Source organism: Triturus cristatus, chromosome 1_2 (genome assembly GCF_964204655.1).
Source record: "Triturus cristatus chromosome 1_2, aTriCri1.1, whole genome shotgun sequence".
NCBI classification, from domain to species: domain Eukaryota; kingdom Metazoa; phylum Chordata; class Amphibia; order Caudata; family Salamandridae; genus Triturus; species Triturus cristatus.
Window position 1 is genome coordinate 897,431,773 of NC_140580.1, and position 15,847 is coordinate 897,447,619.

The following is a 15,847-nucleotide window of genomic DNA, read 5'->3' on the forward strand; positions in this document are numbered from 1 at the left end:
TGGCAGAAATATATTTGCTGAAGGATTGAGAAAGGCTGTTCGAGTGGTCCTGCAAAGGGGTGATCGAGTTGAAGGCAGCCACTGTGAGGTGAAATCCTTCACGATGGCAAATATTTCTTTGCTTCTGTTGGTGCTGACTTCGATGCAAGCCACCAGAGCAGCGCATTTGGTGGTTTGGCACATTTGGTGGTAGCATCTCAAGGTGAACTTGAACATGCTCATTGTCCATTTGTTCTTCAGTTGTTTGCAGTTGTGTTTCATCATTCTGACCTCCTCCGTGCACCAACTGGCCTGGGGTCTGGATTTTGTAGTTTTACTGTATTTGAGGGTGGCCAAGGGAGTTGGAGAAGGAAGTGATCTGATTGTTGAAATTCTCAATGGCTTCTGGAATCTGTTGCTGTGTTTGGGTTCATAAATGTTGACAGTACTGCTCCAGTCCTTGTCAGTGATGCTGTTCCAGTTTCGGCAAGCTGGTCTGGTGGTGGTGAGTGGGCATTAGAAAGGTTATGTTGAAAGTGATCAGGGTGTGGTCTGGCCAGGAGACTGATATGATCTTGTTGACTCGGATGTTGTTAAAAGTGGTGAAAATATGGTCCAGGAGGTGTCCAGTAAAGTGGGTAGGTTGTTTTACTCATTGGGTGAAGCCAAGGCTATTAAGGTCTTCAGTTAGTGCTTTTGAGTTAGGGTCAGCATGGTCTTTCAGGTGGAAGTTCAGGTCTCTGTGTAGGCTGTAATTGCTAGCATTGAGAGTTAGTGGAGTGAAGATGTCCATGATGGCATCGGTGAAGTTGGTGTGTAGTCCCGGTGGGAGTGCTGCTTCGGAAGAAGCTGGCTGTGACATGCAGCTTAAATGTCAGGTGATTCATGTTAGAGTATGACATGGTGGATCCTCTGCACCACCATGGAAGTGGTGCAAATGATCACGTTCTAATGGATGATGGCAATTACACCTAAGGGCTTGTGAAGCCTGTCATGCCTGGTCATCTTGAAGCTTGGAGAGATAGCTCTGGCGATGTCAGGTGCCGATGTGGGAATCAGCCAGGTTTCCATGAGGAAAAGTTGGTCCAAGGTGTTGTCGTGGCAGCAGCTCCCAGATCACTGTGGCATGTTTGGTGAGTGAGCTGGTGTTCATGACCATGCATATGAGTGCAGAGTGTTGTGTAGGTGGCTGCGGGACTGTGAGAGTGTGAGAGAGGGGGGTGTTGACTGCTATCTATGCGAGTGGGTTGAGTGTGGCTAAGTATATGAAAAAGCTCCATCGCTGATACCTCCTCCTACTTAAGACGAAGCTGCTTCTTAGTACAGACCTGAAAACTATGGGAAAAACTGCCAAAGAAAATAAAATCTTTCAAACGTCCTTTTTTATTCAGAAGAATCACAAATTCCTGGCTTTTCCGATAACCGAGACTCAAGTATCAATAATGCTCAACTTTAAATTGTTTGTATATACTGCGTATGCCACAGCATGAAGTTTACAGCACACGCCCTGAGCACCATGCATGACATCAGAAGTCAATACTAACAGATGACATCACTGGCAATACACTTATCTTACCCACAGACCTCAAACCAGGATCATTGATCTGTGGTCTGCAAAGCATTTTCACATATTGACAAAAGGCCGGAAACCAGAATAAAAATAGTGCAATACAATGCAAAGTATACTTTTGTTGTCTAGCACCTGTCTGTATCTCGTACACGTTCATAGTTTAGGCTAGTGCTCTGTAGGTAGAGGTATTTGTAGATCACAACGGTAGCTACAGAGAAAAAGAGAGCTGAACACAAGCGGAAGACCTGAGTTGAGCTTCAAGATCACTTGCTGAAAAACAATGTTGTCAGCTCCTTTTTTAATTAATGCACAGCATTCATTTCGAAATATATTGTAATGAAACAGCTGGAATTAATTGTTACCTACTTATCATACCAATAAATCCCTACACATAATTGAATGTTACTGTTAATTATAGATTATCATCTATCGACTGACTAGGATACCGGCCAAACCTCCATACACACCCATCATGATGTGACCAGAAATTTCCTTCAAGTTTTCTATTCTAATTTCTCACAATGTTGCAAAATAGTTTGTTTGTTTGAAGTCTTCAAGATAATGTACAGTGAAACAGTAAGTTCTTGGGAGGGGAATCCCTTTGCATTGAGATGCAGTGTTTGCTGAAAAATGATGCCTTCTACTCGTTTTTTAATTAACGTATAACATTCCTTTCCAAATGTATTCTAATTAAACAATTAGAGGTAATTGTTATCTATTTATCGTACTAATACATGACTACACATAATAGTAGGTTACTGTTAATTGCAGATTCTTATCTATTGACCGACTAGAAGACTGGCCAAACCTCCACACACTCCCATCATGATTTGCCTAAAGATTCCCTTCAATGATTTCTGCTGTGATGTTTTACAATGTTACAAAAACTAGTTTGCTTGTTTAAAGTCCTCCTCAAGTTCAAGCTCTTAAAAGCACTCTGAGATAACCACAAAAAAGTAAGGAACTTTTAGAAGGAGCAATATTTAGACAGTAAAAATTCCTGTAAATTAAATTGTGTTTCCATCATTTTGTAGCTCATGTGTGCCATTATCAAAGAGGAGCAACTATATAAAAAACACTCTTTGCTCTTGCCCCTTAGGCGCAGCCCATCCTGATGTGCAAAGCCATTCTGCCCAAGGTCATAATGGGGCTCGGGAGACAGGGGTAACTTAAGTTCATTGTCAGCAAGGGATCCACGGAGAGGCAGAGCACTCAAGCTTAGGAAAATTCACTGAGACAAAAACATGATGGTGGGAAATGCATGAGCAAATACTTTTTTACAGCTGGAAATTCCACTAGGTAATATTCCATTTCATCATTTTATGACAATGGAAAACGTAAATCGAAAATGGTCATAAACTTCTCAAATAACGAAAACGCGTTTTTCGCGCACATAACAACTTTACACATGCCTAGCTGAGACTTGCACACCCATGGAGCACACCAGAAATTATGTGAAGGATCACCTGTATTACAAGGACCAATACAATAGCCTATTTGTGGAACTTAAGACTCCTGTTCTCTTGATTTTCTTGTTACGTCATAAGGCGGGATAACACACATCAATCATGCCAAGATGGAGTCTGATGGTAAGCCATATTTTGGAGAGCTGCAGAAGGCTAAACAGACTTTAGAACAGGATTCGTACAGCTGGTCTTAAGTTCACCTGTCGATTTGACGTGCATTCTGCACATTTCACAATGTTATGTTGTGTTATGCAAATTAAAAATTTGGTTTTGGCACTATGCCCACAATGTCATGTAATATGCGTATTTGTAGAGTATGCATTGACCCCAAGTGGTATCTTGGTGTTACTGAGAGATAACATAGGTTTCTTTTTGCACCCAATGGTACATATTTGTGTAAACTTTGAAGCATAAAATGTTGAGTATCGTAGTGTGTACATTTTCCCATTAGATCAAATACAAGTCCCTGCAGCGGAGGCATTAGTCCACTGAGCTATCTAAACCCATACTTTAGAGCTTCAAGTGACTAAAGATCATAAGGAATACAGCCAGGGAATTCAATGCCGCACTGCCTGAAGTAGTCACTACAATAAACAAAAAACAAACAAGAATAACCATTGACCATCTCAATGGTCAGCTGCATTATCTACTGGCGATCGCCAGTAGATAGTTATAGTTAGGGCCTATTTTCCATAGGAAATACGCAACATTCTATTCCCAATAAGTCTGGCGCCGGTCGACGAATCCTTGCTAAATTTTCCAAACTTTTGGCCAGCTCTGCTCCGCTCCTACCCTGAAAGTTTTGTGGTGATTCGTCAAGCGGGGGCCGAGAAAAAAGGGGGGTCCCAAAACACGTTCTCCCCATGCAATTTCCCATAGGATCTGTTGTCGCAGCTACAGCCTGAACCGCTGAACGGAATGACACCAAATTTGGCAAAGAGGTAGTCCTCAGTTGAGACTCATGCCTTTTGCATAAATTGTGTGAATCCGTTCAGTAGTTCCTGAGAAAATTAGAGTTAAAAGTACATAAATATCTATGGCCGGGGAGGATCCGCGGACCCTATCCGCACCGAGCGCGCACCCTCCTGATCGCGCGCTGAATGCAAATTGGCTGTCGAGTGTCTGTCTACATTCTAAACCAGGAACTGTTGGCGGCCATTTTCTGCCTCGGGAGAAGCGAGGCTGAAGAAGCAAGGGCAATAAGTGTGTAAAACATATAAAGGGGGCAGAGTGGAAACACTCTGACCCTCTAGAGGTGCTTAGGGGGTCCTAGAAGGACCCCCTGGGGCCCCCCTTTTGCTTTTTTTTTTAAACGGCGAAATGCGCGCATGGTGCACGCATCCTATTGCGTTGGGTGCACGGATTCTCTCGCGTTGGGTGCGCGGATCCACGGAATCTTTTTGGAAAAAAGACAAGAAATAATTGGTTGTATGACTACTTTCTACACTGACTTTTAAGACTAGTTTAGAGTTTGTCTTCAATTAATATTCACATGAAATACATATATATGTTTTTTAAATGTTAAATACTTCGCGGGATCCGCGCACCTACCGCGTCATAGACGCAGATGACGCATCGCGGAAGCGCGTAAATGTCGCGTTACGAACATCGAACGTGTCGCGCATAGGCTGTGAGTCATGTACCGGTCGCATTGCGATCACGCACTAAACACGTACCCAACGCATACCGTGCGCGGATGCTTCTGCATAGGGATCGAGAACGGTGCGCATAGGGTGCGCGGATCCAAAAACATTGAAAAAAAATATGTAAAATAAAGTTTTGAACATATAGTTAAAGAAATATTTTTTAAAATATAAAAAATATGTTTGAAAAAGTTCCAATAAAAACAAATAATATTTTTTGTTTTTTTTAAAGAATTAATTAACATAATACATTTTAAAAATGGTGATAAAAAAGAATTTCAAAAAAACATAATTAATGAAATTGACACACTGAAATTGAAAAATATAGGAATCCAATGAAAATCATTAAACATGATATCTTTAGAGATAAGTTAGAGATAGGAATTAGCATTTAAAATACATTTGAAATTCACTGAAAAAACCATAGGTTTCATGCACGTTATAGTTAGGAATTGGCATTTAAAAAACCTTTGAAATTCACTGAAAAACACCATAGGTTTCAGAGACGTTATAGTTAGAAATTAGCATTTAAAAACCTTTGAAATTCACTGAAAAAACCAAAGGTTTCAGGGGCGTTATAGTTAGGAATTAGCATTTAAAAAACCTTAGAAATTCACTGAAAAAAACATAGGTTTCAGTGGTGTTATAGTTAGCTGGACATTTCTCTCATACAAAACCCTAGAAATTCCCCTGTTAGTTCAGCTAACTATAGCTCGCGCCCCCGCAATGCACTGCTGATGACGTCACATATTACATCACTCATGACATGGTCAGTGACATCACTGATGAAATCTCAAATGACATCACTGATGACGTCATCCAGTGACTGTGTGTTTCTGTAAAGTTTAAATATGTTTTATATATTTATAGTGAAAGGCCTGTGGAAGAATGAGTGGGTGTACAAGTGTGTGAATGGATGATTTTCTAGGTGCGTAACTGACTCTATAAGTGAGTCATTAAATGTATCTTACTGCAGACTAGTGACTAAACTGTGTGAATGTCTGTATGTGTCTGTGTGTAGGTGTATAAGTGGCTGCATGGTTTTGTGAATAGCTATATGAGTGTCTATATGGGTTATTGATTGGTTGTCTGAGTATCTGTATGGGTGCCTGAGTGTTTGTGTGGCGAGGGTGTGTGTGACTCTATGCATAGATGTGTGAGTGGGTGATTCTATGGGTGCATGGTTTTAAGAGTGCATCTGTGATGAACTGTATGGTTGAGTGAGTGTATGTATGGGTGTGTTAGGGATTGAATGTATATCTCAGTGGTACATGTGTGACTAACTACATATGTGAAAGGCAGTATATATGTGTGTAAGAGTATATAAGTGGGTATATGTGAGAATGTGTGATTGTGAGAGTGGCTGTATGGATGAGTGTGTGCTTGTATCAATGATTGTATAAGAGCGTAAGTATGTGGTACTATGTTTATGAGTAAGTGAACTTGAGTATGTATAACTGCATAGGTGAGTAAATGGGAGTGTGATTAATTATTTGAATGACTGACTAGGTGTGAGAGTACCTCTATGGATGATTGGTGGTGTGTGAGTGTCTATGTAGGTGTATAAATGCATATGATAGTCTTGTACAGAGTGACTGTAAGTATGAGTGACTGTACAGGTGAGTGAGTGGAGGTGTATGTAGACCTAAGAGTTAATGAGTGGGTATGTAGTTATTGGTATTGGAGTATCTATGGTTTTGAGAATGGACGTCTGAAATTTTGAGTTGGTGTATCAACGGTTAAATTAGGGTGTGAGAAGATGCAGTAATTTATCACATGGATGATGTCATCAGTGATGTCATCAGTGATGTCACTGACCATGTCATGAGTGATGTAATATGTGATGTCATCAGCAGTGCATTGCGGGGGCGCGAGTTATAGTTAGCTGAACTGACTATAACAGGGGAATTTCTAGGGTTTTGTACAAGAGAAATGTCCAGCTAACTATAACACCCTGAAACCTATGGTTTTTTCAGTGAATATTGACTATACATTAAACACATTTTTATACCAAAAGTAGAGAGGCAACAGAAATAGTTATGGATGACAGTATTTATCAAAAAACAGATGCTCGTGGGTCTTGAATAATGATGTAGTATTTTTCTTTATCGTGTACTTCCAAGATAACGCAGCCAATGTATTTCACCTTACAAAGGCTTCATCAGAGTTGCAAATATGAAGAACAAATGTGTGTCACAAATTGATAAACACATTAAGACCTCATGACTAGGAAACTGGTATTTATATAGAAACATGTTACGTACACAACAAATACAGTGTCATTATGAACAATCAACCCACAGTGCTGAGTCCTGTTATACAAACTAAGGAGACATGAGTAACGAACTACATTTACTCAATCCATGACAGCGGAAAAGTCAGAAAGACAAATTATTCCTATGCCACCTTAATAACATTGTTTCTCTTTTGAAAAGACAATCAGCATAAAATAAGTCCAGATATCAAGAAGCACCAGAAGGCATAATAGGGTGAACACAAATAGACCAAGAGAGCGTGAGGAATGGTTCAATGTTCAAAAACACGCGTGCACCCAATTCTAATTTGGTCTTTAAAGTTAAGAAGAGTGTAGTCGTGAAAGAAGCAATAAGAGGGAAATCAGTTTCAAAGACACCAGGCAAGTCCCCTTACCTTTGCCCATGCAATAAAGACAAGGAAAGAGTTAAACAGGTTCTTAGCGGGCCTCTAACCCAGAGATCTAAAACACTGGGAATGCAATGATCTTCTTGGTGTATAACGGAGTACCAAAGTATAAAAACACCTCAACTTTAGTGCTAAGCCAGTGTCAAACATGAACTGCCATAATATTCCAAACTTAAATGCGGTTCAATATTCGATCCTGATGAAAGTTTGGATCATTCAGGGGCCACTGTCAATCAATCAAGGAATTTGTAAAGCGCACTACATACCCGTGAGGGTCTCAAGGCGCTGGGGGGGGTGGGGAGCTGCTACTGATCAAAGAGCCAGGTCTTGAGAAAGTCTGCTGAAGGCCAGTAGGTCTTGGGTCTGGCCTAGGTTGGTGGGGAGGGTGTTCCAGGTCTTGGCGGCGAGGTGGGAGAAGGATCTGCTGCCGGCGGTCGTTTTATGGATGCGGGGGACTGTGGCGAGAGCGAGGCTGGCTGAGTGGAGGCTGCGGGTGGGGGTGTGGAAGCTGAGATATGCTGGTCCGGCGTTGTGTAGGGCTTTGTGTGCGTGGGTGAGGAGTTTGAAGGTTATCCTCCTGTTGACGGGGAGCCAGTGTAGGTCTCTCAGGTGGGGGTGATGTGGCTGCGTCGGGGGATATCGAGGATCAATCATGCCGAGGCGTTCTGGATGCGTTGCAGCCGTCTCAGGAGCTTGGTTGTTGTTCCTGCGTAGTGGGCATTTCCGTAGTCCAGCCTGCTGGTGACGAGGGCCTGGGTGACGGTTTTTCTCGTTTCAGAGGGGATCCACTTGAAGATCCTGCGGAGCATTCAGAGGGTGTTGAAGCAGGATGCGGAGACGGCGTTGACCTGTTTGGTCATGGAGAGGGTGGAGTGGAGGATGACCCCCAGGTTGTGTGCATGGTCGGTGGGTGCTGGAGCTGTTCCCAGGGAGGTAGGCCACCAGGAGTCGTCCCAGGCTGAGGGGGTGGAGCCGAGGATGAGGACCTCCGTCTTGTCAGAGTTGAGCTTCAGCCTGCTGTCCTTCATCCATTCGGCAACGGCCTTCATTCCCCTGTGGAGGTTGGCTTTGGCGGTGAGAGGGTCTTTGGTGAGGGAGATGATCAGCTGGGTGTCATCGGCGTAGGAGATGATGTTGAGGCTGTGCTGTCGGGCGATGTGGGCGAGTGGTGCCATGTAGATATTGAATAACGTCGGGGTGAGTGAGGATCCTTGTGGTGCGCCGCAGATGATCTTGGTGGTCTTGGAGCAGAAGGGTGGGAGGCGGATGCTCTGGGTTCTGCTGGAGAGGAAGGATGTGGTCCAGGCCAGAGCCTTCTCTTGGATTCCGGCGTCGTGGAGGCGTGCTCTTAGGGTGTGGTGGCAGACCGTATCGAAGGCGGCTGATAGGTCCAGAAGGATGAGGGCAGCTGTTTCTCCTTTGTCCATCAGGGTCCTGATGTCGTCGGTGGAGGCGATGAGGGTGGTTTCGGTGCTGTGGTTGCTGCGGAAGCCGGACTGGGACGGGTCCAGGATGTTGTTGTCTTCGAGGTATCGGGTCAGTTGTCTGTTGACGATTTTCTCTGTGGCTTTTGCCGGGAACGGGAGCAGGGAGATAGGACGGACGTTCTTGAGGTCCTTGGGGTCCGCCTTGGGTTTCTTGAGTAGGGCATTGATCTCGGCGTGCTTCCAGCTCTCCGGGAAGGTTGCTGTCTCGAAGGAGATGTTGATCGCTTTCCGGAGATGGGGGGCGATGACTGTGCTGGCTTTGTTGAAGAAGTGGTGTGGGCATGGGTCAGACGGGGATCCGGAGTGGATGGAGTTCATGGTCTTGATGGTGTCTTTGTCGCTGACGTTGGACCAGGAGATCAAGCGGCTGGTGCGGATGGTGGTCGCAGGGGTGGTGGGCTCGGTGGTGGACGTGGGTGTCGTGGTGTTGAAGCTATCATGGATGTCGGCAATCTTGCGGTGGAAGAAGGTGGCCAGCGAGTCTCACAGGTCTTGAGATGGGGGAATGTCGTTGGTGTTGGAGCTGGGGTCGGAGAGTTCTTTCATGATGCTGAAGAGCTCTTTGCTGTTGTGTGTGTTGTTATCCAGGCGGTCCTTGAATGCGGTCCTCTTGGCGGTCCTGATGAGTTGGTGGTGTCTGCGGGTGGCATTCTTGTGGGCTGTGTAGCTGTCTGGTGATCATTCGCGAAGCCAGTTCTTCTCCAGTTTCTGACAGGTGCGCTTGGAGGCCTGGAGGTCTTCGGTGAACCATGTGGCTTTCTTGCTGGAGTGGTTGGTGGCTGGGGTCCTGAGTGGAGCGAGGGTGTCGGCGCAGTCGTTGATCCACTGTTTGAGGTTGAGGGCGGCGGTGTCGGGGTTGGTGGGGTCAGCGGGTGGTCTCAGGGTGAGGGTGGTGGTCAGCTGGTCTTCGGTGACCTTTCCCCAGTAGCCGCGTGGCATCTGTTGGGTGCGGTGGTGCGTGGTGGGTTTCCTTAAGGTGAAGTTGACGCATCTGTGGTCGGTCCAGTGGGGTTCGGTGGTGGGGTTAAAGGAGACGTGGGGGCTTGCGGAGAAGATGGGGTCAAGTGTGTGTCCAGCGGCGTGGGTGGGTGTTGTCACGAGCTGTCTGAGTCCACGGTTGGCGAGGTTGGCGATCAGGGCAGTGGAGTTGGCATTGTTGTTGTTCTCGAGGTGGAAGTTCAGGTCCCCGAGGAGGATGTAGTCCGTGGAGGCGAGGGCGTGGGTGCTGATGAAGTCGGCGATGGAGTCGCTGAACTGTGGTCGGGGTCCGGGCGGTCTGTAGACGAGGTTTCCTCTGAGGGTGGTGTTGGGGTCGGTGTGGATCTGAAAGTGCAGGTGCTCGGCGGTGTATAGGGTGTCGTCAGTGTTGGTCGAGACTCTGATGGTGTTCTTGTGGACGATGGCGATTCCACCTCCCACTCCGTTGGTGCGGTCTCTGCGGGAGATCTTGTAGCCTTCTGGGATGGGACTGTGTATATCTTCTGATAATAGCATGTGTGGTGTGATTCCAAGCAGATAAATCATACTACAATCCTGCGGTTCACAATCACAAATCTCTTCTAAGTGAAAAAGATAGTCAATAAGATAGTTGATCTTTAAGCAATGATCAAGAGAAGGTTTTCTAAGAGTGAATCGCGCCCGGCTCAAATCATAGTTCATAGAAATCTTTTGACACCAAGTACCTTGAAATACTGGAGTTCGTAAACAAATGCACATAGGTGCAGTTTGGTATGATGTTTGTTAACTCTGACCTTCGTCCATGAAATGCACAGAGATCTGATAAATATTGTTGTCCTTGGGAAGCCCAAAGGTTTGATTGAATACCCAACAATGAGAAGAGAGAGGGCAGATGGACAAACTTACCGCAGACCGTATTATTGACAGGTTCAGGCAAGTCCTATTTACACCCGAGGGCATTGTAAAATAATTTTTAGCTAAATGATAGTGTCCAATGTGTGTTCCTCTAGAACCAGCACTCGGACGAGGAACTGTTACAGTCGCCCCAAATTCCAAGGCTCTTTTCAGTCCTGTTAGGTACTCATGTGAATAAAAGATCCTTGAATTAGACATCTGACTCTAGATAAGGGGTGTGTTTCCTACTCTTCAAAATATGAGAAATAGATCATGCATAGACTCCTGTAAAAGGTGAACTATGAGTCATATGGTGTGCTGGATTTTAAATTGTGTTAAACAACAACTCACGTAATAGTCAATGAGGCAACGCCCCCACAAACAGAGGACGAAGATGTGCAGGCTTCAAACAAATCTCCACACCCATTATAATAAGCATAGTATCACCCTTGGCAGCCTTCCCCACCCCTCCAACGTAACATGCATGATAATAAATAAACACACAACACATTTCTTGTTTGGGTAAAGTTGCTGCAGGTTTATTACATACACCGTTGTGTAATATGGTGGGTTATCTTACGGGCGATCCAAGGGCAGGCAACCAACTGGGCCGCCTGATGAGCCAAGCAGCACCGGAGCGAACCCCATCTGTGCTGCCCCTTCTGGTGATCCTCTTCCCTGATCACGTGACACATGGTCCCTTGTTACTCACGCCCCTTACAGGGCGGAGCGCAGCATAGCAAACCCCCGGTTGTTCAGGCCCACAACAGCCCGAAGGACTAACGGGGCGCCGACACGGTTTTCCAGGAACCTCCCATGAGGCTCCTAGGATTTGGCTCTGGCACCCCCTATGGTGCCGCGCAGAGGTACCCTTCCCTACCCCTCTGCTTCCAGATCGCCCTGTAACTCCACCTGCAACGAAAAAAGACAACATTCTCAGCGTCCTGCCTGCCACGAACCACGCCGGGTAAGCAGAAGGGTGGGAGACGGCGTGTCAGGTGCACGAAAGAGGGTGCCAAGATGGTGGGGAGGCCTATATACTCCTCCCCCAGTCCGAGCGCCCAGAAAGTGACGCTCCTATGCCCAGACGTGGGTCCTGTGAACACTGCGCTACTGGATTCAAGCTAGCCTGGCTGATGAGGAGTGATGCCCCAAAACCAGGCCAAAGATGCTTGTTACTGGCTTGGCAGTTCGGGCTGGGACTGTTCCCACGAGGAGCAGGGTCAAGGCTGATTTGCATATAGCTGGGTCTAAACTAGGGTGGTGTGGTGGGCAAAAAAATGATGGATTAAACCCAGACCTGTTGACTGGGGTGAATGTTTGCATTGTTCAACTTTCCGTCCACCATCTGTCCTTTTTGCATACCAGCATAAGGAATGATTCATAGGTCCAAAATCATATACATTTTGTGTATATTGGTTTGCATGGTAAATGACAGTTCTGGGCTTCGCTCAATAATCCAGGAATAAACGTTTTGAAGAGGATTAGATGTTGTCCTCCAGCTGTGAAAAATGTCATTAATGTATCTCCCTTGTATAACAAGCATTGAAAATGCACTAGGTCTCGCCTTTGATTAAGTTAAAGCCATTTGCTTTGCTACTGGTATTGTATAGCAAAGCAAATGGCTTTAATTTATTGAAAGGCGAGACCTATTGCATTTTTAGGTCTCTCCTGAGACAGCGCTTTAGCGCTGCACTTATAGTAAGCGAGTTTTGGAAGTACAAACAGTGCTTTTCAGGCCTCCAAATACAGTGCATGTGCGCCGGCGGCGCGCACCATTTGGCAGCCTGAAAAGCACTGCCTGATCACTTCGCGGCCCCTTTGATGTCCTCAGTGAGCCGCGCGGCCACTGAGGACATCAAAGTGCACACCATTTGCACTGTGCCCGCCCCCACTCCCCCCTCCCACTCCCTCCTCGTCAACTTCAGTGCGCAGCCCTGCTCTCCGCTCCCCCGCCTGGAATGCGCTCCTGTAACAGCTCCCCCGCCCCCAAGCGCGCGCGCGCCACGCTCCATAACGAGATAAAAGGATTACTCTGGTCAGCTGTGATTTTCTACGTCTTGCCTACCAGACAATATTTAGGTGCGTGTTTCCTTTTTTCTCATTCTAAATCCATTTTTCCCTAGGTGCATCCCCCACCCCAGCTAACACCTCTCTTCTCTCTGCTTCTTTAAAGCCCCTGAGTTTTCTTTCTTCTTCTAATTCACCTTTTCTCTTCTCATTCCGTTTATATCTCCCATCTGCCATTAGCACCTTCCTAATATCAGTAAAACGTGTCTTTATTTCCCCTGCTGCTAAACACACTTGGACTCATTTCTTTGTTACTGCTATTTTGCTCAATGCTCACTTTGTGTTCTCTCTCATGTCCTCTGCGCCCAGTCGATGCTGCTGTGAGGATTCGAGCAAGGAATTTCCAAGTAGATGCTGAAGAGGGCATCGTGGGTCTTTTCTGAGTACTACAAAGTTCCTTTTAAGTTTGGTGCAAAGAATCCGAGTGCACATCTCCAGGGCCGCCTAAGCATTTGCCAACCAGATGAGCTTTCTCGAGGCTTTGATATGGTAATGTTTGTTAGCGTCCCCGAATCTAGAGCTCTGTCTGCCTGGACTTGTGTTTACAAGTAAGCAGAGCTCCGTTGCGTGACCAGGTCACAGCAATAAAAGCCGGCACACCTTGCATTATAAAAAAAAGGGGCGCTGCATTCCTACACTGCCCCAGCTTTTCACTGCCTCTCCTTGTCCGTGTCTTTACGCCCGGCACATAAACAACCATCCCGCGGGAGTGTCCCAGACAGCTTGCAGGACACAAATCTCCTATTTCTTTGTTCGTGTGCTTGATTGTCATGTGGCACATTACGTAAACTTTGCACCAGTGCAAAAGAATTGCACATTGAATTTACACGATATTTGTTCCTTGCTTCACTCGGAATTAAACAAAGAGGTTTTCCTGCAATCATGTTTTTGGAAAGATGTTTGCATTGGGCCAAAAATGGAGTAAAGTGTTTTGCTCTATTTTTGTTACTTGTAAGATGGAAATGTGCAAACAGGAGGCTTGCCATCACTGGTGCAGACACAATTTTGACCCAGTCATTTCCAGATAACATAGACTGCAGGGGTGAAATGTAGCCATTTACACTTGCACCTGGACACACGCTAACTGTATAATCTGTAAATATCAGTGAAAAATTGAACCAGAACCATTAAACCAACATCACTGTAATTCGACCTAGGTTTTACGCCATATATTTTGCTTGTTATTATATGCATATTTCCACCAGGACAAAAAGCAAATGAAATAAATAGAACGTTCTCATTTTTTTTATTTTAAATAAAGAAGAAGATAAATGCATTTTGCTCCCATTTTGAACTGTAAATGATGAGACGATGTTTGAGGGAAAAACAGTTTGCATTATCTCAGATTTGTCTTAAGCAAAAAGATTTAATGAAATAACATTTGGAGTCAAATCTGCTTTTCTCCAGTCCCTGCTATACAAGAAGGAAAACGGTGTAAGTTGCTTGCCACACACTGCTGCACGCCGCACAATGCTACACGAAACACTGCTGCACGCCACACACTGCTGCACGCCACACACTGCTGCACGCCTCACACTGCTGCACGCCTCACACTGCTGCACGCCTCACACTGCTGCAAGCCTCACACTGCTGCACGCCGCACACTGCTGCACGACCGCACACTGCTGCATGCCATACACTGCTGCACGTCACACACTGCTGCACGCCGCACACTGCTGCATGCCACACACTGCTGCACACTGCTGCATTACTCACTGCTGCATGCTGCACGACACTGCTGCATGCAGCACACTGCTGCACGCCGCTGCACGCCACACACTGCTGCATGCCTCACACTGCTACACGAAACACTGCTGCACGCCGCACACTGCTGCACGCCGCACACTGCTGCATGCCGCACACTGCTGCATGCCGCACACTGCTGCATGCCGCCCACTGCTGCACGCCGCACACTGCTGCACTCCACACACTGCTTTTTTGCGAATTTTGACCCAGTCATTTCCAGATAACATAGACTGCAGGGGTGAAATGTAGCCATTTACACTTGCACCTGGACACACGCTAACTGTATAATCTGTAAATATCAGTGAAAAATTGAACCAGAACCATTAAACCAACATCACTGTAATTCGACCTAGGTTTTACGCCATATATTTTGCTTGTTATTATATGCATATTTCCACCAGGACAAAAAGCAAATGAAATAAATAGAATGTTCTCATTTTTTTTATTTTAAATAAAGAAGAAGATAAATGCATTTTGCTCCCATTTTGAACTGTAAATGATGAGACGATGTTTGAGGGAAAAACAGTTTGCATTATCTCAGATTTGTCTTAAGCAAAAAGATTTAATGAAATAACATTTGGAGTCAAATCTGCTTTTCTCCAGTCCCTGCTATACAAGAAGGAAAACGGTGTAAGTTGCTTGCCACACACTGCTGCACGCCGCACAATGCTACACGAAACACTGCTGCACGCCACACACTGCTGCACGCCACACACTGCTGCACGCCTCACACTGCTGCACGCCTCACACTGCTGCACGCCTCACACTGCTGCAAGCCTCACACTGCTGCACGCCGCACACTGCTGCACGACCGCACACTGCTGCATGCCATACACTGCTGCACGTCACACACTGCTGCACGCCGCACACTGCTGCATGCCACACACTGCTGCACACTGCTGCATTACTCACTGCTGCATGCTGCACGACACTGCTGCATGCAGCACACTGCTGCACGCCGCTGCACGCCACACACTGCTGCATGCCTCACACTGCTACACGAAACACTGCTGCACGCCGCACACTGCTGCACGCCGCACACTGCTGCATGCCGCACACTGCTGCATGCCGCACACTGCTGCACGCCGCACACTGCTGCACTCCACACACTGCTTTTTTGCGAGTTTATGCTACTGACATTGTAAATGACAATGCCTTTTATTTGTTTTAAAACCAAAACATAAATAAAAGGCATTGTAATTTTACAATGCCAATAGCTCAAACTCTTATAAATGCGAGACCTATTGCATTGTAAATGCTTGTTAATGCTTGTGTTTAATCTTAACATGCTTGATGTCCGCGCGCCAGCCCAGGGGGTAGGAGGACACGAGGAGAGCATGCTCTGCGCACGTGGCGAGCACTGCAGGCCCCGTT